The sequence below is a fragment of the Canis lupus genome, chromosome 35 (assembly GCF_048164855.1).
Source record: "Canis lupus baileyi chromosome 35, mCanLup2.hap1, whole genome shotgun sequence".
NCBI classification, from domain to species: Eukaryota; Metazoa; Chordata; class Mammalia; order Carnivora; family Canidae; genus Canis; species Canis lupus.
Window position 1 is genome coordinate 19117046 of NC_132872.1, and position 12292 is coordinate 19129337.

Here is a 12292-nt window from a genome sequence, read left to right on the forward strand (position 1 = left end):
TTCAAGGAAAAAGAAGGAATGGGAAAAATAATACCATTTGCATGTGTGGTGTCCCCCAACATCTGCCATACCCACGACAGTGTGTCCATGGCTTTCTCAATGGGTCACCAGTGGAGGAGTAGGAGACATACGGAGAGGACAGCATGTGGGTACTGGCTCCATGGGGAGCTTTCTCAGAGTCCTGTTAGACTATGTCACCACTTTAAAAAAGGAAGTAAGAATCAGTGGGGGATATGGTTCTTGTACATTAGGGAAAAACTGGCAGAATTAGTTTGATAGTGCATTTGGAAGTTCATTTTATCCTTGTCTGGATTTTGGCAGCATCAAAAATTATATTAAATTCACTTAGAGGTAATAAAATATGAATGTTCCGCCAAACTCCTTAAAAATACTCATATATTTAATTTCAGAAAAGAGTAAAACAAGGTAGCACAGACATCAAATTCTTTTGTGAGCTCAAAACAGAAATTAGTTTTGATTTATTTTGTACATATTTTGAGTAAATTAGAAAATTATCTTCAATCCTGTTAAGTAATCAGGAGAGTGGCACCTGGGACACCTGGGTGGCTCAGAGGTTGAGCATCTGCCTTCGACTCAGGTCATGATCCCGGATCTGGGGATCAAGTCCCACATCAGGCTCACCCGAAGGAATCCTGTTTCTCCCTCTGCCTGTGTCTCTGCCTCTCTCTCTCTGTGTCTCTCATGAGTAAATAAATAAAATCTTAAAAAAAAAAAAAAAAAAAAGGAGAGTGGCACCTGTCCAGAGGCATTCCAAAATTTCACCCTAACAGGGTGGTGACCTTAGATACAAGGCTTAGTTAAGTAATGAAATTTCTTTCTTTTTAAAATTTTTATTTTTAATGAGAATAGTTGACATACATAGTATATTAGTTTCATGTATATAGCAGTGATTCAACTATTATACACATTACAAAAAGGTCACCACAGTTAGTACAGTTCCCATCTGTCATCATACAAAGTTATTACCATATTATTGACCATATTCCCTATGCTGTACTTTGCATTCTTGTGACTCCTTTACTTTAGAAGTGAAAGTTTGTATCTCTTCAACCTCTTCACCTACCTGGCTCATCCTTCTACTTCCTTCCCCTCTGGAAACCACCAGTTTATTCTCTGTATTTATGAGTCTGTTTCTGTTTTGCTGTTGTTTTGTTTTTTGTTTTTGTTTTTGTTTTTTGTTTGTTTTATTTTAGACTCTACACACAAGTGAAATCATATGGCACTTGTCCTTATCTGTCTTATTTCACTTAGCAAAGTATTCTCTAAGTCCATCCATGTTGTTGCAAATGGCAAGATTGCATTCTTTTCTATGGATGAGTCATATTCCATTACACACACACACACACACATACACATACACCACATCTTCTTTATCTATTCATCTGTTGATGGATACTTAGGTTTTCCTCCCTATCTTGGCTAGTGTAAATAATACTGCTATAAAGATAGGGGTGCATTTTTTTTTTCAAATTAGTGTTTTTGTTTTCTTTGTGTAAATACAGGTAGTGAGATTATTGAATCATTCGGCATTTCCATTTTGAATTTTTTGAGAAAACTGCATACTGTTTACAGCCACAGTGTCTGCACTAATTTACATTCCCACTAATGGTACATAAGGGTTCCCTTTTCTCCATATCCTCACCAACATTTGGAATTTCTTGTCTTTTTGATGATAGCCATCCTGACTAGTGTCAGGCGATATCAGATTATGATTTTGATTCATATTTCCTTGGTGACTGTGATGTTGAGCACTTTTTCATGTGTCTGCTGACCATCTGAATGCCTTCTTTGGAAAAATGTCTATTCAGGTCCTCTGCCCATTTTTAAATTGGATTATTTGTGTTTTTTGGTGTTGAGTTGTATAAGTTCTTTATATATTTGGATATTAACCCTTTTTCATATGTATCATTTGCAAATATCTTCTCCCATTTAGTAGGTTGTCTTTTTGTTTTGTAGACTGTTAGCATTGAGGTTTCTAAAACGGGCCCAGCACCCAGTAGTTTTTTACTTTTGGGTCTTTGTCACATGGAAGATTTGCATTGGGTGTCATTTATCTCATATGACCTGATTTTGCTTTTCTTTTTCTTCTACTTTAGGAGATTGAAGTTCCCATTGACCTTATGAATCTTGTTCAAGATTTACCACAGCTGTGAAATCTTTACTTTCAAAAGATGGAATTAAAGATGTTCCAATTGATCTTTGACTTTACCTCTATGAGAATACCTTTTATGTTTGATGACTAATGTTGACTTGTTTATTTTCTTTTTTAAAAAAAGATTTTATTTATTTATTCATGAGAGAGAGAGAGAGAGACAGAGAGAGAGAGAGAGAGGCAGAGGGAGAAGCAGACTCCATGCAGGGAGCCTCATGTGGGACTCGATCCCGGGACTCCAGGATCATGCCCTGGGCCGAAGGCAGGAGCTAAACTGCTGAGCCACCCAGGGATCCCCTATGTTTATCTTCTGTATTAGTTTTTGAAATTTCTGGAAAAGCATCTGAATCATCAGAGTCCAGTGAATTACTTAGTATAGATCCCTCATAACTTTCTCCAAACTGAACAGAACTTCCTTCTGAGATTCAGGATTAAATTTGATAATTTGGAGTGAAGAATTGCTGAATAAGTCCATACTTTCTTAGATCAGCCCAGATCATAATGTGATGGATTAAAGATGCCTAGGGCCTGGCTTGCATGTGTTAGATTAGTTAGTATGTCAGGTTACATAGAATTTCTTGGTCATCAGGTTGGCATATTCTGTAGTCCTCCTAAATGTTTTTCGACATTTATGGATGTATTTATGGAAGATCATCTGTATGAGAATTGTCTGAGTAGGTTCTTACTGTTGCAGATTTCTTTACCTTATCCCAGAACAGAGGAATCAGAATAACCACAGATGAACCCTGTAATTCTGCATTTTATCAAGATACTCAGGAAATTCTTATGCTGAATAATATTTAAGAACCAATACATTATAGATAGTAACTTTCTCATACTTAAATACACCAAATGACATCTATATTAATGATAATAATAACAATGACTAAACTTTATTGAGTTCTTATTAGGTGCTTAGTAATAGTGGTAAGATCTATTAATATTCTGTAATTTCACAGTTATATTATGAGGATTATGAATTAATATAGTGCCTGAAAGACATGCACAGCTGTGAAATACAATTATCTTTTTATTTCCATGATCACAGAGTGATTTGGTAGCAGAATTGGAAATTGATTCCAGGGAACCATTTTTTTTCTACCAATGCTTACGAGAAAGACTTGCATGAATAAAAAGAAAATGTAATGTTTAATACCCAGCTCCAACATTGTCTTATCTGTCTACTTTTCCTCTTATTATATGGGTCCTTCCTCACAGAAATGACCAACTACTCATGGCTTCTCCTTTTTCTACATTTCCAGTAAAGAAGTATATTTTCATGGCTTCAGGAAATTATAATTCTTGGTCATTGAGATATTCTCATCATTGGCACTTGCATACAACTAGTTGATTTATTTATTCAGATAGATGAGTCTATCAAACAACTGAAGAACTAAAACAGTGACAATAGCTTTCATGTACTTATCTGCTTTTTTTGATTGTGTTTCTTATCTTAATTTTGTCTTTCCCTTAACTTGTTTCCAATAGTTTTATCCTAAGTGTATTTACCTAAATAAGAAGTTAATTAATTTTAATTGCTTTAAAACAGTAATAGGGTCACAGTATTTCTTACTCACTTGATATTAATGTACTGAATTTTCTCCCTTTTATTGTGGGTAGCCATAGTTCATTTGTTTTCATTTCAGTATTACATTGCATTATTTGAATATACCAATATTTTAATTCTATTCTTCATTCAATAGATATTTTTCATATTTATAGTTTTGTTCTATTACATACACTATTTCTATGAATATAGGTGTATGTATCTCCTGGAGCTTATGTGCAAGATACATAGGAGTAGCAGTGTTTGGTCATAGATATGCATATCTTCATATTTACTAAATAGTACCACAACACTTTTCTGCCAGCAACACATAAGAGACCTGGTTTGTTTGCCTATTTATTTTAGTATAATCTAACTTTAATCAGAGTCTCTAATATCTCCCAAAGTGATAGAAGGAAATTGAATAATTTCAACTCCAATCACTCTTCTCCATTTTAAATATTATTGTTGTCTACATTTTTTGGTATTTTTTTCGCTAATTCATGGTGATAGTAATAGATACTCATGAAAAGTACAGACTCCCTAGATTCAAATCCTGGGTTTACTGTTTGTCAGCAGTGATTCTTTAACAAGTTGTTTAGTCTATTTTGGCCTGGTTACTCCATCTGTAAGTGAGGATACTATTAGTAACTATCCCTTAGATTTGTTAAGAGAATTAAACTTTTAATAAATATAAAGTACTTTAAAGAATTTCTAGCATATAGAAGTACATTAGCTATCACTTTTTATATTTTATTTGCTCTGATCTTTCTATCCCTACATTAGTAATGATTGTTAGTGTTTTTGAACAATTAATGCTTGATTGGATTTATTCATGCTTGCTAATTTCTTTGTTTACCATTGCTTCTTGCATCCTACTCCTTCCTTTATTATCATAAATTTCTAACCTTCCTGAATTATGTCTTGCAATCATTTCTTAGATAAATATGTGTGAGTGGTAATTTTTTATAAATCTAAAAATCTTTTCCTTGTGCTTCACTTCGGAATTGTGGTTTAGCCAAGCATAGAATTTTAGTTTGCATATTTTCACTCAGCAGTGGGAAGACTCATTGTTTTTTTCCTCTATTCCTGCTAATGAGCAGTATACTAACTGTTTTTATTAGCTTGAAGATGGCCTGTCTTTTTTCTTTGGGTACTTTCGAGAGATTTTCTTTGTTTTAGTATCTGGTTATGTCAAAATATTAAACTTTATATATTTGTATATATGACATCCATTAATTGTGGATAATGTTCAGCTATTATGTTTCTTTCTCCTACTTTACAATATATTTCTGCAATATAGCAAAGTATATAGTTCCATGGTCTCAGTAGCTGAGGAAATGGAAACACAGAGGTTAAATGCTTTTCTAACAACAAAAGTAATTTTAAAATGTTAAGTGTCTACAAGAAACCAATAGATGAATATCTTAGTAATAATGATAATTATTATCACAGAAATTAGTTGTGATGTTTGAGCCAAAAAGACTCATGATTCATCTCTATGTTATAGAGTGCCAAGCCAGACAGAAAAGGTATTTGAAAAATGAAATGATCCAGAAAAAAATAGGTCTGTTGAATGTTGTAAGATATTTCAGTGCTTCTAGCACCTGTATGCTAGAGTTACCATTGGGCAGATGTTGGTTCAAGTGGCAGACTGGATAACTTTTGGGAGGTTCCAGGAGGCAGGTCCTACAGCTCCTTTTAGGTCCTAGAATTTTATTGATGTTCATTACTGATTCTACTTTGGGCATTCAAATAATCATTCTCTACAGTAGAATTCTCTGAGTGATGGTTCCCAAAAAGATGTGTTCACATTCTAATCACCAGAACTTATCAGTATTACCTTATATAACAAAATATGTGATTAAGTCAAAGATCTTGAGAGGAGGAGTTTATCGTGGATGATCTGGGGTAGGGGGAGGCCCAAAATGGAATCACATATATTCTTATAATTAAGAAGCAGAGGGGATTTTGAGAAAGATGATGAAGCAGTGTGATACAGTGATGTAGCCATAAGCCAAGAGCCACTAAAAGCTGAAAGAAGCAAGGAATAGATTCTCTCATGGAGCCTTCAAAGGGAGAATGGCTCTGCAAACACCTTGATTTCAGACTTCTGGACTTTGGAACTGTGAGAGAATCCATTTCTCTCCTGTTTAAAGCCACCAAGTTATGAGGTAGTTTGTTATGGCAGCCATAGGAAACTAATGCATCTTCCATCAGAGATGTTCTATGTTAAATACTTTAGGGCTGGAGTTTTGCTGTAGACTGAATGTTTTTGTACCCCTCCCTCAATTCATATGCTGAAATCTTAATCTGCAGTGTGATGGTGATTTGAGGAGGTGATTAGGTCATTGGAGCAGACTCCTCATGAATGCAATCAATGCCCTTATAGAAGAGGTACCATAAAAATGTCTGTCTCTTCTGTGTGAAATTACAGAGACAGATGGCTATGAACTTGGAAGCAGGCCCTCATCAGACAGCAGATCTCCTGGCACCTGCATCTTAGACTCTCCAGACTTTAGAACCCATGCAAAATAAAGGTTTGTTGGTAAGCCACTTAGCTTGTAATATTTTTTTGTTAAAGCAGCCAGAAAGGACTAAGATAGGTTTCTATTTTCCTGGAATTTTCCAGTTTTACCATTACTCCTGGTGTTACTGCTGCAGTCTGGCACTGCTGAACTTACAGAATAGGATAGAATACGTGATGAAGAGAATTTACAACTGGGGAGTCTGACAGTGGGTGTGTGATGAGGAGGCTGTGTTGATGTGGATGGAGGCATCTCTAACCCACATTCACACAAGGATGAAGAGGGCTATCCCATTGAGTAGAGACAAGGTTTGTGTTTAAATTAGGAGCTGATTTTGGAACTAGAGAGATCAAGTATCATAGATCAGAAGAATGGAGCACAGAGCAGGCCAGACATATTTTCTTCTGTAGTTTACACAGGGTCTTAGCCATGTTAAATTGATTCCATTTTGAGGGGTGTGAGTGGCTCATTTGGCTAAGTGTCTGCCTTTGGCTCAGGTCATGAACTTGGGGTACTAGGATCGAGTTCCATGTCAAGCTCCCTTCTCAGTGAAGAGTCTGCTTTTCCCTGTCCCTCCCCCCACCCCATGTTTCCCTCCACCCCCTGCTAGCTTGTGCTCTCTGGTACACAAGTTCTCTCTCAAATATATATATATATATATATACACATACACACACACATACATAAAATAAAATGACTCCATGTTGTATATGGACTCTTCTCTCTCCACAATCTACCACATCCAACCAAATAGCATTCGGTGCCTTCAAAATGGTACCACGTCCAAATGGAGTTAAGTCATCCTTAACTCTTTCCTTTCAATAATCTATCACCTCCAAATGGTCCTAATCCACTATATCTGAATGGTACCAAGTACCAAATGGTATTTGGCTTTACTTGTTAAGTGTCTCTAAAATCACTTCTATCTTCTTTTTTACTGCAAACACCCCTGTTGTCTCTCACCCTGGCTATTGTCAACACATCATAGTCCTCTGTCTCCAAACCCTTTCTCTTTTAGTTAATCCTCAAAATTTTGTACATTGTTATAGAAGCTGTATTTCATGCACTGTCCTTCTCTGTTCTCAACCTTTCCGGGATTCCTGTCTGCAATGGATAAAGGATAAGCTCTTCAGCCTAGCTTAAAAGGCCATTCATAATATGGCCCCATACCTCTTCCCAATTTGTTTTCTCAGCACTTCCATATTGTCGATGACCTCATATCATAAGTATTCACTGTTCTCTACATCTGTCATGCTATTGAACATGATTATGCCTTTACACTTGCTACCTCTCTTTGATGGAGATTGTTATTTTCTACTTGGTAAAGTTCTGTTTATTTTTTAAGATTCGGCTCAAAAATATCCTCTTGTGAAGCTTTCCCCTACTCCTCATCCATTCTATACTCCCATAACACACTATAAAGAGCATTTTCACAAATTGTTTCATTTGTCTATTTCTTCTACTAAACTGCGAATACCACCACGCTAATACCATCATGTATTATTTACCTTATTCATTTTTGTATACCTACTTTTCCCATTTAGTACCTAGTACACAGTAGGTACTCCATATTTTTTATCTGATAAAAAAATCTTGATATTTTTATCAGATAAAAATAAATTTATTTAAATTTGCCTACAGTATTAAGTAGAAGAGTACAATGAAATAGTTAATTATATTATGCACTCTGACACATTTCATAGAGATAAATCTCTGTGGAAAAAAATGTTAAAAGAAGTTGAAAATTAAACTATAACTCCATGTTTTCCAAGTTGCTAGATCTCTACTTTTGATAAATTGTCAGGCATTCTTATCAGATTTTTATCTGATATGTGACAAAATAGAAAATAATCTTTAAGCAAATGCATAATACATGTAGGGTTTGCTACATTTAAAATAATCCTGCCATGAATCTTTTTGTGAAATTGAAAAAACTCTTATAACATAAATAATTATCCCAAATTGTAGCTTCAGAATTTCTTAGATGGTGGAATATATTAAAATAGCAAAATGGACCGCATGTACTCTTTTCTTGTAAAAAGTAAGTTGAAACGTTTTCTTGCAATGATTGACGTATTGAGGACACTGAAACTCTAGTCAGTAGTGGTGAAATTTCTAACTTTATATCAGAGAGTTTTCACTTATTGTGAAGTAAGTGAAATAGTTTTTTTGTTGTTCACTGTTGTCTTCTTGAGGGCAACTTATATCAAATTGGATAACTCAAAGTTCAGGTTGAGATTTTTTTGTACTTATGAGTAAAATATCTTCTTTTGTGTCTCTAACTCTTGTTTTATTTTTTCTCCTTTAAATTATCTTCCAGATTCAATACTAAATATGATTTCATTAAAAGGAAATTTTCTAAACAATTCTTAGGAAATCAAAACAGGCTATTCTGCTGAAATATTAGCTTTTAATGCAACTTAAAATAGGAAATGTTTGTATTTCTTACATGATCATTTTAATAAAATAAATAATTGAATATCTAATAAGGGATGATTTAGTAAATTTTGCATTAATACCATAAATTTTAATTAACAGACAATGCTTTAAATTACTTCCACATATGAACACTAGCATTAGCTCTTGGAAACAATGGCAAATGACTTATATAAAAATTAATCCTCGGGGTAGCTGTTTTTGTGTAAGCTCTCCCTCCTTATGTATGAAAAATAGGAAACAGTTCTTAGCTAACATTTAATAAAATGGTCACAGAAATGTCTTTCTGTGAAAGGGTAAGCTCTCAGGCTGTTTGGGTTAAAAAAAATTCAAAGAAATGAACTCATTCCTGCTTCTGCTTCTTGTCAAAATTTCACTGAAATGAATATAGGTCTCTTATCAAAATGAACATGAGATGAATTGCAGAGTTCACTGTTCCCTTCTTTGCTGTTGGAGGTGCTGTTGGCTTTTCTTGCAGCTATAAATGATGCTGAAAGAATGCAGACCAGAATCTAATGAATTTTATGCCAAGCAGTCATAGAAGCAGCACACTTTCTACTGTCATCCTATTTATGGAGGTTTTTTGTGGGTTTTTATTTATTTATTTTTTTAGCTATTGATATAGAAAAGTCTGTAGAATTCACAATGTTTGATTAAGACTGGGGGGCAAAGTCTATCTTTTTGAGCACAACAGGCTCTAGTTTCTGTTTTTGCATTTCTCTTGAAGATAGAAATTATAAAGAAGGACTGTCTTTTAGGGAGGCTAATACTAATGCGAGATTATATTTAGAGATGTTTGCTTAAACAGAAATCCACTGGTGAAAGCCCAGTTGACTCATCAGTCACTAAAAAGATGCTGTAACAGTTTTCACTCTGGAATGTACTGTTGTAAGATATGAAACAAAACTTATATTTTTAAGGGGGGAGGGTGTTCATAGTACCACAAAAAACACAACCTAAAATACTAAGCAACTTGATTCAAAAAGGACTCAGAGCCCTAAAAGCCTTGGTCAAAAGTGTTTGTTCATGTGAAGCCAGCCCTCTGTGTTTTGTAAAGGGCCAATAAGTCAGATGATTTGATAAAAATGTTTTTGTGCACTTATCTTAGGAAAAGGAACTAAAAATTGTTTCCATTTTGGGATGTTTTAAACAAAGCCTTAGGAATATATTTTATTTAGTGGCCATATGGAGCCCAAAAGAATAGATATTTGCATTTCAGGGGCTTCTTTAAATGCATCAACTGAAGTAGCATATTTGCATATAGAGTAATTGAAGAAGGGTGGGAGTAAAGAGAGTTCTACAGAAATGTCAATTCCATCTGCTGTTTTAAGTCATGGTATAACCTTAATTTCAATTTTAGTTTTCTTGTCCCAAGTAATAATACAGAGCGAACTAAACATAAAGCACTGTAAGGGAAGAATAAGAAAAAAACCAGTGCTGCCTTTGAGGAGTTTGCAGTTCTACTTGAGACTTGACTTTTTTGTTTGGTGTGTAAAAACAGCACAGAGCTGAGCAAATGGTTTGTAGGAGCACTGAAAGGTTTTGTAATGACCACCAGTTCACCAACCCCATTTGGTTTCAGTGTTTGGAAAATCATTAGGTAAATTGCACATGAGATTTACATAACATAAATATAATATAAAAAAATAAATAAATATAACATAATGTGATATTATATAGATATAATCTGTATTTTACAATATTAGCTTTATGATTCTTAGTCTACTCTTCATTACTTTTAAAGTATTTGTCAACACTGCTGGAAAAAATGATCAATGCTATTTCTCTCTTTCTTTTAGATTGATTTTGAGGTAACAAGATGACAGAGTTTCAAAGAAACATAAATGGGGTATGTGACCAAAAGACATTGGAGTTGAGAATATTATCTGTAAAAACTAATTTTGAATTAAGTACGTTTGTTGGTATGTGTTCCTTTTTTTAAAAAAAAATTAATAGGTTGAAAGTGAATATCCATAAGGTCTTTTCTTGAAGTATTTATGTGACCATTTACTGCTACTGAAGGACCCTTAAAAAAGCAGAACAAGATAAAATATAACTACATATGTATATATTTTACAAATGACAATGCTTACAAAACTGATTAGATACCTAATGTTAATGACTCATGAGTTTTCAATGAGATAATCTATTTCCAACATATTCTCTCTGGTTGCCTGTAGGGAATAGTCAGTGTAGCACTGAGGACAGGGGCAGCTTATGTATATATAAGATCTAGGTTTGTTTCTAGGTACTAGATGTCAAATTATTCAGCATTGATGACTGTGGTCAGGGAGATTTGAACACCCAGGAAAGTTTCAATAAACTAAAGGAATTCAGTTGCTTTTAACCAATGTGATGACTAAAGGCAAAATTTCCAGGCTTGTATATAAAAGGGGAAGATCCAAACCCTGTAGTAATAAAATTTGATAATGTAGAAAAATACTTTGAATACAATAGAAGAAGGAGGAGGTCATCATCTCTCTCCTATAATACCTTTGCTTGAATTGTTTGGAAGAGTTATTTTGGGGTTGAGGTGTATTTCATTTAGAATTGGAATATTTTAGGATGAAAAAATTGGTCTGGAAAGAAAATACATTTTTGATTCTAGGACACAAAAGAAAAATATCAGTTCTAGTTCATGTTAATCCTTTTTCTGTAATTATTATGCACATGTCACTCAAGTTAATTTCTTTTTTCTTGAGAGAGTAATTATTGAATATTCATAGATTACCTTTATTAGTTGGATTTATTTACTCTGCAAGATTATTTATTATTGAAAATGTTTTGAAATCAGTTCCTTATGGTCAATGAACCGTCTGCTCATAATGTAAAAAAGCAACCATATTGATTAAAGTTTTAGTGTATATACATTTATATGACTCATTAGGAAGTAACATGGAATTTACATTTTTTATACTTAACATCATAAGGCCTTAGAAGATATAAAAATATCCCCTTATAAGCTTCTTACAAAAACCCTGAAGTTTTGCTTTTCATATTTAAGTAATGAATTCACATGCACTGATTTGTGTCATTACCATAAATTGTATATCATCACCGTAAATTAAAGTGAACCTCATTTTCCCAGTGATCTGAAATGCGACCTCTCTCATTTGTTTTTTCCGTTTATATATGGACCTGGTTCTGGGCTCTCTAACCTGGTTCTGGGCTCTCTACTCCATTCCATTGAGCAGTTTGGAGTTCCCTAAATTAAATCACATTGTCTTAATTCATATAGTATTAAAAAATGCACTGTTGTCATTGAAGGCAAATGTGCCCTCATTATTATTCTTTTTTTTTTTTAATTTTATTTATTTATGATAGTCACAGAGAGAGAGAGAGAGGCAGAGACACAGGCAGAGGGAGAAGCAGGCTCCATGCACCGGGAGCCCGATGTGGGATTCGATCCTGGGTCTCCAGGATCGCGCCCTGGGCCAAAGGCAGGCACCAAACCGCTGCGCCACCCAGGGATCCCACATTATTCTTCTTCTTTATGAGTACTTTGAATATACTTGTCTATTTGCTCTTCTATAAGCATTTTAGAATCAGCTTATCAAATTTTACCATAGGATAACAAATCCTATGGTAATTTTGATTTGGGTTGCATTG

At 34.3% G+C, this 12292-nt stretch overlaps 1 long non-coding RNA gene across 1 annotated transcript in view; it reads left to right on the forward strand.

The window, feature by feature from the left end:
• The window catches only part of LOC140625204 (uncharacterized), a 152441-nt gene that overhangs the window by 131597 nt on the left and 8552 nt on the right, over window positions 1-12292 (forward strand). Inside the window, exons 2-3 of the long non-coding RNA XR_012024575.1 lie at window positions 6157-6267; window positions 10483-10532. This is a non-coding gene — a long non-coding RNA (uncharacterized lncRNA). The remainder of the gene's footprint in view (window positions 1-6156; window positions 6268-10482; window positions 10533-12292) is intronic.